The following is a 20,747-nucleotide window of genomic DNA, read 5'->3' on the forward strand; positions in this document are numbered from 1 at the left end:
CACTTATTATTGATTATTTGTGTCTGCAATATACACTTTTTATACACTAGAGCCAAAGAAGCAACTAGCATCACTTTCTCCTGCATGCATAATTATTCAAACACAACCAGGATTGGTTGGTGGTCTGCCCTGTGATGACACCTTTGTTTAAGTAGGCCCTATATGAACTGAAGAGCTGGACAAATGCTTTGGAATGAAATAGAGGATTTAATTCCATTCAGATAACGTAACAATATCAGTAAGATTGTCCGAAAAGGGAAATACATGCTTCGAAACTCGTTTGTTTCCCTCAACCAATGCTCAACATTGAAAGCAGGAACATGTTTGTACAGACAGCAATACATTATACAATGGCGTGGTGATATGCAGATCTAATTCATTAATACCATGTTGATTGTCTTAACAGAATTTTCGTCATACCCGTTGTTTGGCTTTATTCATTAATGACTGTACTTAGGAAAATGCGTAGGTTATTGCCCTGTAAACGCAGCAGACGATTTCTGAATCGACGGCATTAACAACTCAGTTTTCTCAATTTCTGTCACAATTAAATGTTTCCGCCGCCAGTAAACTGTAGATCACTTTTTCACTGTTGCCATGTCGTCATGACGACCATCAGTTTGGCAAAGAAGGGTAGGTTCGCACCTACCTCGACCGCACTCTCTCCCTCTCTCTCTTCCTCTCTCTCTCTCTCTGTCTCTAACACACACACACAGTGCGTGTGTTTGTTGTGTGCGCGCGCGCGTTTGCGTATGTGCTTGTGTGATCGCGTGGGTGGAGTAAGCTTGCTCGTATTCTCTTCCCTGATAGCAGTTTGGGAGAGCGAGGAGAAATCATGTTGTCCGACCAGAGAGGTCCCTAGCAGCACTGCTCAGCTGTGACGCCGGGAAATCAGATCGGGTCCTGGGACAAGGATACTCTTTTCTGAGGTAAACGGTCCAAGCTTGTATTAATTTCTCGAAAGATATCGCATAATGTTTTTTATTTTTCCAAAAATATGTACATATCTATGTGTAGCGTACATCTTCACCATTAAGAGTTTATGTGGTCTAGCATTCATTTCTGTGTTGCTTGTGTCGTTGGTCATAATATGTGAATGTCTCGTACAACAAGTTATGTTGTTCTTGCTGTTATTATTTGTAAGGTTGGTTATTACACTTTGAGGGAAATAGAAGGAGAAGATCGGCAATATATAGTAAGCTATACGTATAACCCCAGAGAAATGACTCGTTGATGTGTTCTCAAAACGGCTCTTGGAGAATAGGATAGTATCTGTAAACTCAGTTTGAGAAATTAGCGTGACGGTTAATAGAGTTTCAGTATGTAGCCTACTGGTCGTGTTGGAATTAATTATCGTGTTGACCGTAATGATTAGTTCGTTACGGGGATATTAAATGATTTTAATGAGACAGGATCCTAGAACGTGTAAAATTGATCTCGGACATATAGCCTATTGCTGAAAAGTTTAGATAAGCGCTGTCAAATAATATAGACAAGAATTTTACATAACAAGGAGCAGGCAATTGAAATACATCAGCGTTGCCTAAAAAGTCGTTGCGGCCGAAAGTCGCAAAAATAAATAAATAAAAATAAAATTCAAAAAATGAAAGACAATTTTGTAAGAAACATTAACGAAAATATATATGTCACAAATAAAGTGGGCAGCGTTTCGTGAATACATTAGAAAGCTACTGAAATAGGATGTTGAACATAAACTTTTGTCGCATCACACACCATAAGTCAAATCGCACAAAGCGCCCTTCATATTATCGGGTAAATTATACCAACACGTGTTATGGTTCATGGTTTCTTGGAAGAATGCTGAAACGGGAAACTGGGCGTTAAGGCAACACACAAGCAGAAAATATAGCCTCGTATAGCCTACAGTTTCATCCAAAGAGCGAAAGACGGACAGCTGCGTTACAGTTTGGTTTCAGCAGGGTGACTAACTACATTTGGAGAGAGAAAAAAGAAGGCAATACTTGATTGCCTTTTTTGAAACAGCAGCTGCTATTCTGTGCCGTTATTGCAGACCGCTTTGTGTAGTTGTCAGAAGTGTGAAGTCCGCAAACAGGCGGTGTCTCCTACCAAATATAGAGCGTCAGTCGCAGCTGGAAATGCCAGGGGGGGAAATGGATCGAAGACCGCAGTCGCAGTGTCGGAGAGTGGAGAGGAGCGGGAATCTGGTACACAATTTTAGGTGTACTGAGAGCGGAACAGTGCGCTTCATTAAAGCCGAAAGGCTGGTCACGCTGTAATGCAAGAAGAACTCAATCGCAGCATCAGCGGGTGAGGGTACCCTCGCCAATAAGCGACGCGTGGCAATTGCGCAAATAATTGTCAGAATGGGCTACAGACGAATTTTAAATGGCATTTTTGCTCCCCGCATATGTTAGTATGACTTAGCGACAGGCTGTACTAATAGTAGAATATTTGCCGCCTTCATTCCAATCAAATAAAGCTTACTTGTGTGTTCTGTGTAGGGTGATGATTCGACTGCAGGCTTTGTGAATATGTTTTCCTTGGCTCGAGAGTAAATGGCTTTCTACTGGTCTGGGATGGGCGCTACGATATGACAATTCCTATTGACTTTATGTAGTGTAATGACAACTATGTTGCCTTGTATTAAATGTGCATTTATGTTTGCAATGCGGCTATTAAAAACGCAATTAGTAGTACATTTCAGTGCTTACTTGAACTACTGACCAAATGTTATTGATGGGCACAGACATTAACGGCACGGGAAGAAGGTTCTTTTGGAACCAATTCACGGTGTTTCAATGGGCGCAACAATTTGTGCCATCTCATAGGTAGATTAACTGCGAGCATTCAAAACGTCCTGTCTTTGTATGGGTTTGTGTCCCTGATCATTGGCCTCGATGTACTGTCGTTTGTACTGTAGTCGTGCAGTAAGTGTTCAGAGTCCGTTTGCTCTGCCTTGTGTCATCTGTATTGTAATGTCATGTAAGAGCCAAACTGGCACCAGCTCCATTCATAATCGTGTGATGCACTGACAAACCACTGCGATGTAAAACCTTCTCACCTTCCTTGATTCACATTCACCAAGCATCGAGAGACACCCAATATCCCTTACCTTAATCACTTAATATATACATTGTTCCCTCAAACACCACACGGAAATGACTGTTGTTGAACAGCACAATTTCAATTAAAGCACGTCTAGTAATGCCATTTTTTGCTTTTGAAAAATCAAAGCTATATATACGGTATGCAGATGTACATATAATATATATGAATTCTGTTTTTTTCCCCCTTGAAATTAGTTTTTCTAGGGCAACGAAGCATTGTGTACCCCCATCCATGCGTTCTGTATTGATGGTTGTTACATTTTTAGTGGTACAATTTTTTAGCATTATGAAGATCATGCTTATTCCGTAATTTTTCAATTACGGCGCACGTTGTCTTTTATCGTGGTATACGCCGTGTAATGATACAATGCCCATCGTAACAGATATGGCTCTGATAGATCCAAATAAAATATTACGTATAAAAATGGAGTGAATGTACATTTAATTGGAATTAATTTGTGGCTGGGTTGGGATAACAAAAGAATAATCATTTAAAAACAATTTTCAGTGATTCAGAAATTATGAAAATAGTAGCAATGGGCTAATAGTCAAAATATGTTATAGTAATTTTAAACAAATAATTTATGAAATGTGCATTCTTACAGACTGTTCTATTTATCACATATATTTAAACACCTGTCTTTTACATAGCCTTGGAAGAAATTTTAGATATGTAGAGAAAATTATATTTTTTCAATGTCCACTGTGAAATAGGCCAGGAATTACATAAATGAAAGAGGCTGTTATAAAATGGTTCTGTAGGCATAATTTGACAACATTTACAAATAAATCAAATATTTTCTACTTCACATCCATGTCATTATTTTTGAATGTGAGAATAAAAAAATGTCAAAACCCAATGAAAGCGCATTCATAAAACATTTCAACATAGCCAATATTTCATACATTTTTTGCGCCACTTAAGAACAGCAGTGCAGTCTTTTTTCAAGCTTGCCTCTTGATACATTGCTTGTGGTGAAGTCTGCAGCATTTGGGAGTCCATTGTCATATCTCTGGCTCATAAGCACCAATCCTGTGACCCTCTTCTGCTGATAAGCAAGAACTTCCCTCTTTTGCATCATTTGGCTGAAAGAAGGCAGCCGAACAGCCAGGCTCAACGCTTATTGGTCCCCAAGCCCCCCCCCCCCCCCCCACCATCTCACACACACACACACACACACACATCTTTGAATTGCCGTGACATATTCCGGAACCAAAAATTTTTATAGCAGGGTGCATTGTTCCTCCGCTGACGGCGTGTTCAAAAATAATGACCCCTGATGGATTAATGAATGGTGTGTAAGAATCACACCTGTAATTACATAAGAGCCGCATCCACACCGCAGCCAAGAAGAAGAAGAATAAGAAGAATGAACACATGAAAAAGAAGATGAAGTGGAAGAAAAAAGAAGCAGATATAGTGGAACCGGATCCAGTGTTTTTCCCAAGATTTTGCTCCTGGTGCTGAATTTTACCATCCTAACGCCCATGGTAAAATATGCATCACTGGGGAATCGTTCTCTGCCCCACGTCTGTGTCGACGGCTCCTAATGGCAGCTCCATAATGAAGTCTAGTTCTCACGGCCGGCGACATTTAAAAGCGCATTTGGGTGCTAATGAATTTCTGATATGTCTCTGTCTGTTTCCGCAGATCTGCATGTTTTTATGTTGCTGCAGTCAGTCTGTCGCTCGCATACCATCCTTTGAAATCTTTAAGCGCCTCTGTAGCATTGTGTCTCCTCCTGATCAGGATGCCGGTGCAAATATATACCGAGTGAGAAACATTAACAATCTAATGTTTTCTGTGTTGGACTGTCAGAGTCGACATCTGTGTGAAGCATTGTCTCCTTGCCTGGAACAAATCACCTGACTATCAATCTATCTATCGCCCAGTCACCCCCCCCCCCCCACCCATCCTCCCACTGCTCACACTACCCCCCTGCTCCCCCCCCCCTCCACCCCCTGTAGTTCCTACGTCCTCAGTAGAGAGGAAATGTTCCGTCAGATTTTATGACTGTCCTGTGCGATAGAATCAGCGTTGGCATCTCATGATTGCATCTCGGGAAACAGCGCGGATGTCTTCATTTGGCCTGGACTTGCCTCCTGACGTTTGCCTTTCTATGAAGGTGAGAGAGCAGCCTTTTCAGTAAGTGGCAAGAAGCAGTGCTGGGACAGCGTTGCATGTTCCAGACACTAACCTACAGTGGACAAACTGCCCCTTCCACACACACACACACACACGCACGCACGCACGCACGCACGCACGCACGCACTCACACACACACACACACACACACACACACACACACACACTCGGTGAACTTCATGTGAAATCTACTGCCATTACTGTATACATACTTCAGTGCAACACTAGTTTTTAAATAATAGCAGATAACTGTTAAGAAGCTAGGTGTCTTTACCAGACATATTCAGATACAACTAATCAGGAATACATACATAGCCTATATATTTGTTCATTAAATGAATACAGTAGGCCTATATTGTGTTTCAAAAATAGATTATTCGAGTTTGATATTTGCAATTCAGTGAATAGGCTGACATTTATTTCTGAAATTACAGACCTTACATTATCACTTACATGCATTTTCTGATTAAATATTTATAGCCCAGATGACAAATATGTTCACATGAAAGATATAGGCAATTTACTGTTCAGATATAGTTTTTTTTGTTATTTTATTGAAAGAATTGTTGTTGTTCGCAGACTCGCAGAAAGCTGTGAATATTTGTGCTAAGCACGTGTAAAAACAGTGAACTCTGGAAACCACACAGAAGCACCTGTAGCGCGCTAACGCTCTCCGCGTCTCGCAGCGTCAGTAACTACAGCACCTTTGAAACAATCGCTGTCGCCACCGGGCCCCACGAGGGCTCTCTCGCTGCACCTGGCTGGATTGTCGGCGCCGCGGTGCGTTATCAACAACGGAAATCGAGAACCGCCGTAGCTTTCACACCCCAGCCATTACGCAGTGGATGGCTGCAGCGGGTCATTCAGAGAGAGCTTTGGCGCTCAGCCGTTGGGTAGATGACTCAAGGTGAGGTTTTCATGACGTAAGTGCACCGATGACGCCTTTTCATAACGCCGTGCCACACAACTGACCGTGACGTACAAGCAAAATGTCGCATTTCTGTGGGGTGCTTGCATAACTCTTCTTCGTGTCCGAATGTCATTTCAGACTGATGACGACATTGGTTGAGAACAGAATACTATTTAGACAGCAGAGAATTTAAAAAAAAAATGACCTCAACCCTTACTGACCTTTACCACGGTATCATCTATGATAGTTTACTGTAGATGCAGCTGGAGGTCTGTACCAGGTGAACTGCGTTACGTTTCACACTTCCCATTGGCACTTTGCTGCATTTCAATTATCTACAGCCAAATTGCTGTAAGGCTTGACATACCCTACTTTTAACTAAAGATAGACATGAGTGAAATCCTGTTGAAGGCCATGACTGTAGCGGAATTTGTCTTGATATTCACAAAATTATCCGTCAATACAGTATACTGTGCAATGATATTCATATCCGTATAGTGACAGTTTTTTAACTTTGATCGCAAGCCTTTCGCTGCATGAAACTAATAGCTTTACCAGTTTCAATAAGCTCCGTACACACCAATGCGGTTAAAAAGGTTGGTCTACATAGTTGTTCTGTATGCATACTTTAAATATTTAGAGTCTTACCAGCTATCTCACAGTATCTTTCATATAGCTGTTGCATAGTGAGTAAATATATTATTCTATTTCATTCCACGGCGGTAATCATGTGACACTCGCGGCAGATCCTGGTTGCTCACCCTCCTCTCGCTTTATAATGAAACTGCTGAGAGGGTTGGATGGCCGCTCTGGTAAAATTGTTATCTTCAGCACAGGTTGAAGTCCCCGTACTCCAGTTTTGAGTGAGATTAGAATTTATGCGGTAGCTGCCATTATACAAGGAGAAAGCGGGGTTCTCCCCTCTCTCTCTCTCTCCCCTGGTCCTCGTTTTCCTTTCGATGTTCCTTGGATCAGCGCTGAGGGTGCTTTCAGGCTATGTCAGGTCTCATGGTGTCTGAGTGTTCCAGTCGGAAACCCCGCCACACATGCTACCTCACGTCTCTATATGTCATTATGTACGTTCAGGCATTGGTGGTGGACATCTATCTTAGAAGTAAATCTGTGACCCATGACCTCTGTCCCCCCCCCCCACCCTCACACCTGCACAGTTCTTGAGACTGTTTGAGGGCATTGTAGGGTGTCTTGTATTGTATATTCATTTCCTGAGGGGTGAGAAGTAAAAAATACATTACTATATTGTCATTTTATTTATTCATATAACTTCACATCATAGACAGCTATAGAGAAGCCTGAATGAAATTCAGCTGCTATTAATAATAAATATAAGCTAATACTTTGTTAAATGAATTATTAAAATGGCAGTCATTTCTATTGGCATCAACAATGAATGTTACAATTATACAATTATCCTTCACCAACAAAAGAAAGTATTTCCGTTCTCAGCGCCACACTAGCAGTGATTACTGCAGTACTCATAGACTTGCACGAAAAGGACAGTTTGGTTGCTTGCTTATTTTTTAGTCAGACTGTACATATTTGGTTGTTTTAATTAAGCAAACGTGAGCAGCTTTACTGAATATGGACCACTAAAGCAATGGGCTTTTCAGCCAAGCATGCCTGCGGCAGCCCCCTTCCTCCCCAAACCCCATCACCAGCGCGCACTGAGAGCATTCTCCATTAATATTAATATCTCTGATATTCTGTAGAGAAAAAGTAATTCTGTAGGTAACAGGGTAGAGTGCCAGTGCTGCAAGTGTGCACCTGAGTGACGTTTGCATGTGCCTTGTGACACGCAATGGCACCATTTAAATGGTAGCTGAAACTATATTTCCAGTTCACGCACTTAAATTCTGCCTAAGGTTGCTATCAGGCAGGAGGCAGTAACCCCCCCCCCCCCCCCCCCCCCCCCCCCCCCCCCCCCCCCGCCCTTCAGGTGCTGAGGGGAGGAGAGAAGTGCCTGAACAGCAAAAACTTCTTTCTTTCCCCCTCAAGCAATTTGTTTTCTGAAACCTGCTTTTGTGTTTGCAAGAGGTGTGCAGCAGTGTAGGAAGCCTCCAGTGGTTGAGCAGCATCTGTTATCGAATTGATGATGGATCTGTTTGTGATGACTCTAATTAAAACACACAAAACACACACTCATGCACGCACACAATGCATGCACACACACACACGCATACACACATGCACACACACACACACATACACACATACGCACACACAAACACACACGCATACACACATGCACACACACACACACAAACACACACGCATACGCACAACATACACACACACACACACACACATTCTGACTCAGAGTCCGGCTGCAAGTGGAAGCTTCCTGGCCGGAAACTGACCCCTGCTTTTCTCTGTTGATTCTTAAGTACCCAATACGCATCAGGAGGTCTCTGGCTAAATAACCTCACTGGATTGATCGACAGTTGAATTTCAGGAGGAAAAAAAAGTAGGCCCTGCTCTCACAGAGCAGCCTCCTGCCATAAGCAATACATAAGCGATATGAGGCTTTGTGACAGATCCCCACGCGCCGATTTAGAGAGGTTACGTAGGCCCGTTGTCTCTGCCGCAGACTCTCGCTGCTTCTCCCTCGTTCTCTTCATTTCTCTTCCCTCTTTCGCTGAATCTGTGTTGGTCAAACCCTTCTCTCGCTCTCTCTTTAGCCATCAGCCTCAAATCATATAATGTTAGCGGCAGCTGTTGTTTCTAAGTAAAGACACTTGTACTGCAGTCGAGGGTGACGCAGCACAAGGAGACAGGCTGTACTTAGCAAAGGGAGCATGTCCAGCGAGGATATATTTGTCTCCAGAAAAAACAAGCTCAATCATAGCTTCACTGGCACCTGTTTCTCAAAGCTATTTAGAACCATGAAAATAGTGAGTACTTTCTAAAACTCAGTGAAATCCTTATATTTTTCTACTACTTGTGACTTTTGTCATATGCTACTTTTAAAACAATTGTAGATCATCCACACCATTGATAAGAAATGTTTTATTGTGAGTTTTTCTTTCCTTTAATGTCTTGCAAAATACATAAAAATTCGCTTCTGGTTTTCTTAAAATTAGATGCATGCCACAATAGCGTACGGCTGATGCAATTTTTCACCTGCCTCTTTCTGGAGGAATTATTTTGTTCTGATGCTGATATCATGCAAGAGGAAAGAAGTGGTATTATTTTACACAGCGTGATCAATTTCCAATGTCAAATCCACTTAAACGAAAAGCAATGCTATTTCAGCGCGCCTGAATTAGACCGCGGTGCGCACATTACGAGCTAATGGCATGTTCAATAGAATTACGCCCGATGTGGCGAGCAGGCTTCTGTGCGGTCTGTGATAGGGTTTCCATTTAAACAGGGTGGACAAAAGCACCCTCTGGATTTACATAGTCAGAGGACAGCAGATCAGTTCCATCTGATCGCGGGCCAGTGACAACGTGCTGATAGAAATTATGCGAATTTGCCATTTGAAAAAAAAAAAACTGAACTGCTGTCGCGATTGAGCTGCGAGATAACGTCAAAATTAACATCTCGCTAATGAACGCCATCTGCGTGTGCGGTAACCCAGATAGAGAGCAGGACTCGTTTCGCTCACCTCTCTTTTGCCTCTCCTCTGTCCCACCCCCCCACCCCCGAACCCCCTCCCCCCGCCCAGCCATTAATATTCTGGGTGCGCATACGCACAGCTTCCATCCACCAATTAAGATCACATGCCCAAAGAATCCTTTATGACATCTGATGTATAGAATGGTTCATTGATTTTGTGGCAGTTGGCAATTATGTGGAGAAACGGTGAAACAGCCCATCTACTAACAATAGCAGATTTTCCCTCGGGCTGGTGGGATCTACACGCCGCACGGCCTTGACAGAGTTTCCAGTCGCATGGGAACCTCACAAAGATGTCTGTTCTCCAAGTAGTTTATATGTTTGCTATACCAACCAGGCCTAGACAGTTGGGATAGAATATTATGTTGTGACATTTTTAAAGACATCTAATGCAAGAAATTTATAATCGGTTTCCTTTCTGCAGCCTAAGATGGTGTGCCATGTTCATTACCTTCATTTGGATTAAAACAATTAAAATATAGTATTCACAGGTTCCATTGGAAATTCATAGTTTATTTAGGAACAACCCTGCATTGACATCTAATATGTATATGCGGTGGATTTGTGTCCTGTCCTGCGTGTGTTCCTGCCTCTCACCCAAAGCATGCTGGGATAGGCTATATATAGGCTGTATATATTCAGTCCTGACTTGTACAGGTATCCATTATTTCTCAGTATAGAAGTTTTCTTTTATTCTATGCAGATAGTGTACATTGTCCTTATTTTAATCATAATTTTGTTACTAACACCAAATTAAGCCTTGCAAAAAAGTAGTATTTCAGCAAATGTCGGGTATGCTGCCAAATTGATATTCAGTACTCCTTGCTGATTGATCTTTGCAAAAAAGAAACCACAGTGGATGCCTTCAACCAAGTGTACTTCACAATACCATATCAAGCTCCACAGATTGCCATTTAATCAGGCCTGGGAAAATGAGGACTTTTGTGTTATACAGGACAAACACATTATTTCTGTCCACACCGTTCTGTGGGTCCTCACACAAAGTAGCTGTGAGTATAAAATAAACAACCAAGTACTGTGGGCTATAATAGGTGTCGGTAGAGCCTAGGTTTTTGCTTGGCTACTTGTGTAAAAGCTAATAAATAATGAGAGGACAGACTGTAAGAGCAGCTTGAGTTGGCATTCTCCTGTCTTTTGCTCCTTGAATAAGATATGCAATGAGTGTCATTTTGATATATTTTTTTCTTTTTGTACGGTGGCATTGGGTGACAAATGTCAAATGTCTAACGCATCTTGCAGGCAGTTTCTCGAAGACCCCGATTCTGTGAGTTGTTAGCTTAATTTACAGGAAACCATGATGGTTCAGGCACTTCTGTAAACTCACATCATTGGGCTCAAACAGCAGACCCAATATTCAGCATTCAGCACATGGGCCTAATATGGATAAATACATTGGGAAAAGACTATTTCAGAATGAAGCAGTATTAGAGCATTAAATTAGATTTAATGTTACTTACAAACCAGGTGTGGAATTAATGGCAGCTAAGAAAACACATTGCCTGGGTTTGTTAATTGGTAGTGAATTTATTTATCTATTTATTTATTCATGTACTTACTTATTTTGGTGGGGGGTGGTTTGGACGCGTAGTGGCGGCGCGGAAGACTTTTAATAGCAACATACTGACGTTCTGCTCTTGCTTCCCAGAAGTGAAGTCGACTGGGCCATCAATGTCTCGGTAAAACATCCAGCACACAGAGTCGGCTTTGTCCTGGTTAATTTCTTTCTTCCTCCAACTGCTGCTTAATGAACAGGTTCAACACCCATTGAGCCGTAAAATAAAGCGTTTTGCCTTTTAATGATAAAATCTGGACGACTAAGTGGCTCCGGTGAACACAGACCGATCTTGAGAGCGTTTTACATCTTTCATTGTAAGTGCTCCCAGAGCATTATTTTCCCTCTCAAAATATTTTTTTAAAAGTCAAGACAGGCCGGGCAGAGCTCCACGAGCACAGCTTTTGGAAATTGTACATTACACATCCGATCATTGGTTTCATGTTCATTGCAGCATATAGCCTATTATATGCGTGTATGGTTGAGGTGATTTCCGTCACCTTATTTATTTATTTATTTATTGAAATGCATACCATATCCCGTAGGCTACTTTTAGACGAAAACCTTTAGACGTTTACTGAAGGTAAATAGGCCGTAGAAATATTTAGAATATGATAGGGTCTCGTGAAATTATGCAGAATGACATTGTAAAGTCATCTCCCACAATCCGAAGGTGAAATAATGACCTACTATCATTTCGCAACCTCAAACAACCCTTAAACAGCCAAGGAGCTGTTTTCATAACCTCTTTGATGTCGGTGCTCCGTTACGGTCATTTAAATCGGTCCCAGTGGTGACCGGAATCGACCACCGTCTGCTTGAGATTAGAAACGGTAATCCCGCTCCTCATTTGGAGATAACTCAAAGGGCTTCCTTTTTAACCGAAGGTTACTTCAAACCCGGCGTTTTCGGTGAGCGGCAATGAAAGGCGGAGGTTAAGGAGCAAAAGGCTCTGTGGAATCCGCTGCCAGTTCGTTCTACATAAACGCTATTCCACACGGAATGGACAGCTCAAATGTGCAGAGCGCAATTAAAATAAATTGAGCCGTCTAGTGCAGCTCGTCTCTTACAGCCGAGAGAGGGAGAGTAGGGGGTAAATCATTTCGCACGTGCGCCCGCTCTCGCGCACACGCACATAACCAGAAAACGCATGTTTTACGTTTTTGCTTTTATTTTAAATAAAAAATAGCACTAGTAAGGAGCTGTCTGTGCGGCATTACTGATTCCTGGGCAAACGTCGATATCTTTGATCATCTGTCTTGAAACACTGCTTGTTTGAGCTTTTCTTCCTAAAGAGAAAAAACCCGGAGCAATCTTTGGTCTAGTAGCAGTCATTGCCGGCTAATATCAGCAAAGTAGTCACTGATAATTAGCATAATCAACCATGGATAAGCCTTTTTCATTCTCTTACAGCACATTTGGTGCCATTGGCACACATCACCAGCAACACAGATTTTACATTCTTATGAAAATTAGGAAAGCACCCACCCTGCTAGATGAGTATGCCCCATTAATGCGGTGGGTGAGCATTAAAAGCCTTCAAAAACATCGAGCACCACATTAAATTAGAAAACTTGTTGAACATAACATGGGCAGAATCGCTGAACAGGGAGTCTTTTGACTGCTCAAATACTAATGCCTCCATATGAGTGGATTTCACTGGCTGTTAGAGAGGATTGACAGTGAATTATGGATAATTTACATAAAATGGAAAGCACACTTTTTTATTTGACAGAATTTTCATTTTCCTGTCAGTTTTAAGCCATGCAGTGAAATATGGACAGCAATGCAAGAGAAAATAGTGTAGTTCTCTAGAGAAAAAAACAGCTGAGTACCTTGGACCTGCATGGAAAAATGCTGGGTCCAGATTTCACGATTTATCCCTTGTGGTGTGTTGTTGCTGGCTTTTGTCAGAACGAATAAGACACTTCAGAATGTATATAGCTAAAGTGCTACCATACATGGTGTGCAATTGTATGTTTTGTGTTGCTTTAATAGTTTTGCACTGAATTAGAAATACTGCATTGAATCCTCTTCAAATTCTAATGTCAGCATTTGAATCAGTTAGTCAAATTATATTTAGTAACACAACATTTATTCATGTTTGAAATCTGTTTAATGAAAAATAAAGAAAAAAAATACAATTTTATGCAAAAATGTCGAAGACTAGGGAATATTTCCCTTACTCATTCTTATGATTTAATATGGTTTAATTAGTGTACCAGGAAATAGTTGGACTTTATGTCACAGTAACAAAAAAACAAGCACACTAAATTGTATAAGTAAAAATACAAATACACTCAGAGAAATCTTGATTTCCCCAGAGTGTTTTGGTTACCCCATGGCCAGGGCTTAAATTAATGAAGTTGTAGTGGCCTAAGGTGGGTGTTGCTTAGTGACCAAAAAGAGATTGGAAGTCCATTTAAGTGTTTTGGTGTCCTCCCTGTTGCCTTGAAGTAATGACATGATGTTGCATGATGTCCCTGAACAGTAAGCCCATATTTGGGATGTTTGCCAGTAGAAGTCCTTAGCTAGTACCGACAAAAAGCAATTCTCCTTCCTTGAGTGCAGCATGTCACTTCACTACATTAGGCGTTGCAAGCTGAATTGTCATTTTTCGTCTATCTAAATATGAATTATGCAGACAGTAAGGCCACGGTTTCTATGAATCTATACCATTTAATAAAAAAATTGCACTTTGTGTGGCTGTATAAAGTATGCATAATGTGTATAGCTGAAACATTATCACCATGCAAAGCATTCAGATACAAATGCTTTATGGCAGGCAATTTATTTTTTACATTTCTTTATATGAAGCATGTTGTATCATTATTCTAGTCATTATAAAGCACTGGATTCTCTAACTGATGCTCCAGAAAAGAAGTAAAACACATTAGTCTGGATGTTGCTAGGTTAATCTCTAAAATGTATTGTAGTTTGGTCAGGAAGACAATAGACTAGAGTCTGCTTGTATTAATATAGCTTGGTGGGTCTGTAGTGATTGTGGAACTGGACATTTATGGATGGACGCTGCTGTACCCTTGACCTTTACATATGCATATCTAGCTGTATAACCTGTGCTCTGCAAGTCAACCTGGAAACGGACATCTGGTAAGCAAATAAGCTGTAAGCCATTGACAGCGCTTTTAGTGCTGTGTTTCCGTGAACCTGTATGACTGATATTACTTTTAGAGGCGACCCAATCTGCTGACATTCTTCTGCATGGAACCCACCATGAAGCCATTCGGCCTGTGCCATCTGCATATCAAAATCCACTGTGTGGCGTCTTGCTGAAAGGGTGGCTTTTCCTCTGAAGTTGCACACCTGTTCTTATGATAGATTATGTTTTACGTGGCTGTGTTCCATGCCTGAATGGAGTTCGTACGTTTGACAGACAGGATGATGACTCGACACTCAGGCAGCAGGGGTATCTGCGAGAGATCTTGCCGCTCTCACCAGCTGAACGCTCGAGTCGAGTGCATGCCGTGCTGCTGTGTCCCCGCAATCGTCCTAGGTTATCAGGTGTTTTTCATTATCATCCGTGTGTTCATACGTTGTATTGTATAATCCTGCATTTCCAGTGCTGTATTAATTATGATAAAGTGATCCCTGAATCCAGTCAGGCCTGCCGAGCTCTCTTAGGGGAAGCCGCTGTGTTGTAACTGGAGTGAAGTGAAATGGTGCTGACTGAATCTCATTTTGCTTCAAGATGCGTTGAACAATTGAGACATGGCATATCTCATTTGGTGTTAAGCATCTGGTTGGATGCATCTCTCTGCAGATGGCTGGCAGCCCATAAGGGTTATCCTACCTGGAAAAAGTAAGATACTCTACATGCCTGTAGTTTCAGTTTCACAAGATATGAACCTCATTTTTTATCGTGCCTTAAAGTGACAGTGTGAAAGGCCGCATGCATGAATGAAAGCTCGAGCTACTAAAGAGCAGATATACTTGTAGAACCATTAATAATCCCATTAGCAGGCAGGGGCGAGGACAAAATGGAGACAGTACGAGATTCATGAATAATGTTCCTAAGCTAATGAGGAAGTTATGGAATTAAAGGCATTAAGGGGTCCCTAATGCGTTCAGTTAAACACCTGCCTGATATCCCACTTTACATGCAGATAAGGAGGCGTGTCATTTCAGTGTCATTTGCTTGAAAAGGAGGAAGTTCAAAAGTGTGTGTGTTTGGGGGGGAGGGGAGCAGGTTTACCTTTATATTTGAGACTGGAAATCACCTCATCATTCCCTTCTTACTTCTACTGAAGAAACAACTATGTCTTATTTTAGCCATAGTTGTTATAAAAATATAGCAATGTATACTGTACTTAACATATCATGTTAGCTGTGTGGTTAACACACCTACTGCAGTTGCTAAGTTCTTATACTGTAAACCCCAATGGCCATTTAAATGGGACACTGGCATTTAGTAATAATCATTTTTAACCAACTGAAGGGAAAAGAGGTTGAACTGGAATCTTCTCAGACCTAAAGCATACCACCCTGTGATGTTTTCAACAAGATTTTCAGCTCCAAAAAAATAAATATTCCTGATCTGTTATCCAGTTAATGTACTTAAATATTGGAAAGACCTTACTCATTCTGTTGCCAAACCATTATATCAGTTAAATCATGCCTGAATGCATTAGTAAAACTCGATGTATATAAAGTGAAAACTACTGTAGCTATGACTCATCTTGATTACATTTTCATTTCCACATGGATTTCTTAATTCACTAAAATCATAAATCACAGATTTTAGTTTACCAAATTACTACATCGTTGTGGGGACAGGAAAGCATAAATGTCACTTTTTGTGGTGTGAAATGCTGATGATATTTTTCATTGCTGGCTGTGCAAGAAAGGGCCACATTGGCTTATAACACCACTGGGTGTACTCAGACAGTCCCAGACAATGGCCATTGTTCAGTAAATGCTCAAAAGATAATCAATAAATTCTTGAGTATACAGGAAGATATCTTGTGATCGCTTATTTCTGGGTTAGCAAGAGAGTCTGCTACCCCACAGCTTTAAGACATATTTCTTTAGTTATTAAGAAACTAATAAAAACTGAATTATTGTGTAAATAATTTATAATATTATTACTAATTATTAATAATGAAATGTACTTAATAACATGCAAATATATTTCTAAATGCCTACATTTTTTTTTTTTTAATTCTATGTATTAAAACAAGTTCTATAAATTAAAAATATAGCCTACTATGGACAACTTCTGCTCCAGTTTCATATTGGTACATAATCATTTGTATCCAATCCAGTATCAGTAATTAATAGAGAGATGTTGTTTCCCATAAGAAAAGAGGTGCCCCTTAGCTGTTCTCTAATTAATTTGTAAGAGCATGTGAAAGTCTAATAATCTAATTCTTCATAATCACATATGTTGGCTAGGAGACATAACCTAAGGTGCATGCAAAGTAAGGCATGTTACACCCCTTGTGGACTTGAGTCAGTGAGCCCTGAACTACGCCTATTACCAATCAGGGTCAGGTGTGGGTAGGGAGCTCTTAAGTATGGGACTAATCAACCGTAGAAGAACCCATAGCCCACCAATTGCAGCTGGAGCACATTACATCTCACATACAAAAACCTGCAACTGTCCTCAGACTGTGACATTAACACCATGATGGGAAGCCCATACTTGTACTGTTTATGGGTAACTGCAAAAGCACTATCCTAATCACATGCAATGGGTGTGACATTTGACACAATTTCCTTCCCCAGCCCTTGTCCTGTGAAGGAAAATGCAAGTTTCTTGCTAATCTTATGAAACACATCTATATATATATATATTTTTTTTTTGCAAGTACAGTATTTCTTGGTGACTAAAACTAATGAAAAGATTAGCTACTTTGCCAAGTATTGCAAGGGCAAACATCTCGGTTTTAGAAGGTTCCATTACCCAACATTATTTCAAGTCAGAATGAGCAACATGTTAAAATGTGTTTAACACCAATTTACTGTAAAAAAATAAAAAGTCTTTGACCATTGAGCAGTTTCAGAATTACTCAGAATTCCAAGAAAACATTTCTTTATGCAAGGCTAGAGTAATAGAGTTAATAGAAAAACAGCAATTTACTATTAAAAGATAGCTGTAAATTGACGTTTTTACAGTAGAGTACGTGCAGCCTGGAATCCAAAATGAAGACTAGCATTTGACTCCAAGGTGGCTTCTGTACTTCTTTCAGATTAGATTAGCATCCAATCACAGCTGGATGTTTACATACCTCTGATTTCTGGGCTCGATATGTGAACACAGAATCGAAGGATAGCCGAGCAGACTATGCTTCAGTCTTCCCCCCCCTTCACTGGAAGAATAAACTGTCTCAGATATGTGTGTGTGCCTGAGGAGTTTTCACAAGGAGATGGGCAAGGCACGGCACAAAACGCGAACACAAACAGAACACAAACACGCAACCGCCTGTAGGTGACACAAGCAATCATCTGTCATTATTTTAATCTGAATCAGATCACAACCTTCACACTCACAACCAGGCAGGGTTATGCTTTATTTAAACAGGACCTTGTACTGCTGACATTCGCATAATAACGTATCCCGGGTATAAAGCTGTTTGGGTGCTTGTAAATGACATAATGGTTTTATTGCATAATGAAAATGTCTTCTTCAGCAGAACGAGTGCTTAGAACACCAGGATGTGCATGGTATTAACCTCCACCATCCATTTATGCAGTGTACTGTTTACTGAGGCTGTGCTCATACTTCATTTCGAGAGATTCAGCAGCACTGCTCAAGGTCCTTAAGGATTTTCTGAGGAAAGGAGGCGAGCCGTCGAGGAAACAGGCATCGAGAACAAACACGCAGCCTTTCTTGTCACGCACCTGAGCCAATCAAAAATGAACATGGTGGGCGCGCATACATTGTGCAGCACTGATTTCAGCTTCTTCATTTTGTGCTGCTGCTGGCGCTTTCCGTTCGGCACGCTTCAAAAGACAAACGTTCCGAGCGAGTGCTGGGCAAAGCTGGTGCCGTGCGCTTACCGTACTGGACAAGGACGGGGCGGGTCAGAACAGACAGAACTGATTTACAGGAGTTCATTAAATTAGTTGTTGTTATTATTATTCCTATCAGTGAGACCTGAGAATATGTCAAGAGGATTCACTTTAATGGCAATCCAACTTTGGCAATGCCATGGGTCTTTAAAGGCAGCGTAGAGCCATGCTGTGGGGCACTGATGTGGCTGGCCACAGAGATGAAACGCTCTCACAGAGCAAGCGGATCTGAGCGCAAAAATCACACGTGCCACAGCCGCGTTTGGTTAAAACCTTTTTAGTACAGATGTATTAGGAAATGGCATGGGCATTTTTATGGGATATTAATGTACCAGGTCTTTTATTCCATTCTGCTGTGAAGGAAAGGAGGGAGTAGATTTGCATTTCACCGCGTGTCATTCTTTTACATAAAAGCCGGGAGCGATTCAACAGTGTCTTTTCTCCCAGTGAGTCGAGGCTCAGAGGCTGAAAGGCTTCACTGAAAATCTTCATTTTCCCCTCTCAACATGTTAGTATTTATTTATTCTTCATTAATTTGGGCCAGGGATGTTTTTGTGCTTGGTGGGGCGAAGGGGCCATTGGTGCGCTCACCACAGAACAAATAGCGAGAGGCAGGACTAACATCTGGCTCAAAACTCCTCAACCTTGTCTTATTTGGGTTAAATGGTTCAGCCTATGACATCGGGCCAGGCTCAGCTTAATGTGCATGCCATGGTGTCATCTCTCCAAGCTCCCACCCTCACCCCCGACCCAATGTGGAGGACTAAAGGGAAATAAAGCTCCAAGCTCCCCCCTTCACCCCCGACCCAATGTGGAGGAAAAAAGGGAAATAAAGCTCCAAGCTCCCCCCCTTGAGGCGTGAAAATATAGCAAGGCTGCAGCTCTTTAGAAGACCATAGGAAACTTTGCTGAGGACACAAATCAGGAATCTGAACAAGTACTCCATATTCACTGTAAATAAAAGCTAAAGTATAACTGGTATATTTTATCAATTATCTCTCCATTGTACGTGTGCTGTTAGGATCTCTAATTAAGTACCTCAGTGACATGATACATACATTGCTTAAAAATAGACAGCTTTAAAATTAAGCACCTCTGTGCATGTGCTGTATATTGTCTGAAATTACACTAGACTGGTCAGTTCCGTTTAAATTCAGTCATTTTAAGTTAATTAATTACATTTCAGTTCATTTCCTGAATATATAAATGTCTAATCTGTTCTGTTGAGAATTTCAGGAAATAAATTGATTGAACTGAAATGGAATAGACCCTTCTACTGACCAACTACTTGGATCCATATCCCCCTTCCACCCAAAGCCCCAATTTAAATCGTGGCGGAACATACAATTCCAAAATAATTATGCCTCACGTGTGCGTCACATACTCGTACTCTTAATTCACGTTCAACTCTAGGGCTAATGTGACATCAACCTATGGCGTGAATACAGCACGACATTCGGCCAAAGCGAAAGCACAAACTTCACGCAGGTTTTCAATCCGCAGCGCCGAATAAGAGACACTGTCAGCCACGTGAGCCACTTTCATCTCCTGCGGCAAAAAGCCATTTCGTTCGGTCTTAATCACCGTCGTTCTGAGGAAAACCGCGGAGTCCAATTCCGCAGAACTGCTGGCGCTGTCACGGGCTTCGGAACGCAATTTACTCAAACGCGAGGACGGGACGCAGGGCGCGGGTTGCGGGCCTCAGGTTCGTGACACAGACATTCATTTCCGAGGATGAGGCTGTGAAAACGGAGATTGTTTCGAATCAATGAATCAGTCCCACGTGGTTTTATTTATGTTGGGTGTCGGATGCTGGACGTTTAGGGCGCTGCAGCACTGCTCACGAGCCTCGTGGGAAGCTTTACGCTTCCTTTCTTTCTGCGCAGTGAAAATCTTACTTCCCAATGTAATTCTTTCATTGTTTACAGAGTGATACCTCGTTTTCAAAATGTGATTGTTATTGCAGTCTGCCTGCAAAAAGGCTGTGTCTGAATAAATAATTGTTGAGTCAATTAAATTGTTAGCAGGGCCACCATAGGAAGCCAATTCAGTATAATTTTGCATAATGTGGGAGACTGTTATGGCCTAATTAAAGGATGGCGTTATTGCTTTCCTGATGCTAGAAATATCATACCATAATAGAGATCTTACCTTATGTGAACTCAGCAGCAGGCTTTATGAGGAAAGGTAACTTCCATTAGTTAAATTGGATATGCAGGGATTCAAGGATACCTTAGTGTGACAGATATGTCTTTCATATTTAGCATACGAAATAATAATTGAAAAACCTGTCCCTGTTACTGGCATTATAATGCCATAAAAGACAGCTATTAAGCATTTCAACAGCTATTTCATCTATGT

General features: G+C 41.3%; 1 protein-coding gene across 5 annotated transcripts in view; it reads left to right on the top strand.

Moving 5' to 3' along the window:
* The first annotated feature begins 726 nt into the window (after positions 1-726).
* Positions 727-20,747, top strand: part of arpp21 (cAMP-regulated phosphoprotein, 21) — a 74,450-nt gene continuing 54,429 nt past the window's right edge. The window contains exon 1 of one of the 5 annotated variants that reach the window (XM_035429136.1): positions 727-929. The gene's annotated coding sequence lies outside the window, so the exon portion shown is untranslated. Of the gene's footprint in view, positions 930-18,795; positions 18,895-20,747 lie in introns of those variants that run through there. The other 4 variants (XM_035429137.1, XM_035429135.1, XM_035429133.1 and 1 more) reach the window with 4 other exon arrangements.

The sequence above is a fragment of the Anguilla anguilla genome, chromosome 8 (assembly GCF_013347855.1).
Source record: "Anguilla anguilla isolate fAngAng1 chromosome 8, fAngAng1.pri, whole genome shotgun sequence".
Classification (NCBI taxonomy): domain Eukaryota; kingdom Metazoa; phylum Chordata; class Actinopteri; order Anguilliformes; family Anguillidae; genus Anguilla; species Anguilla anguilla.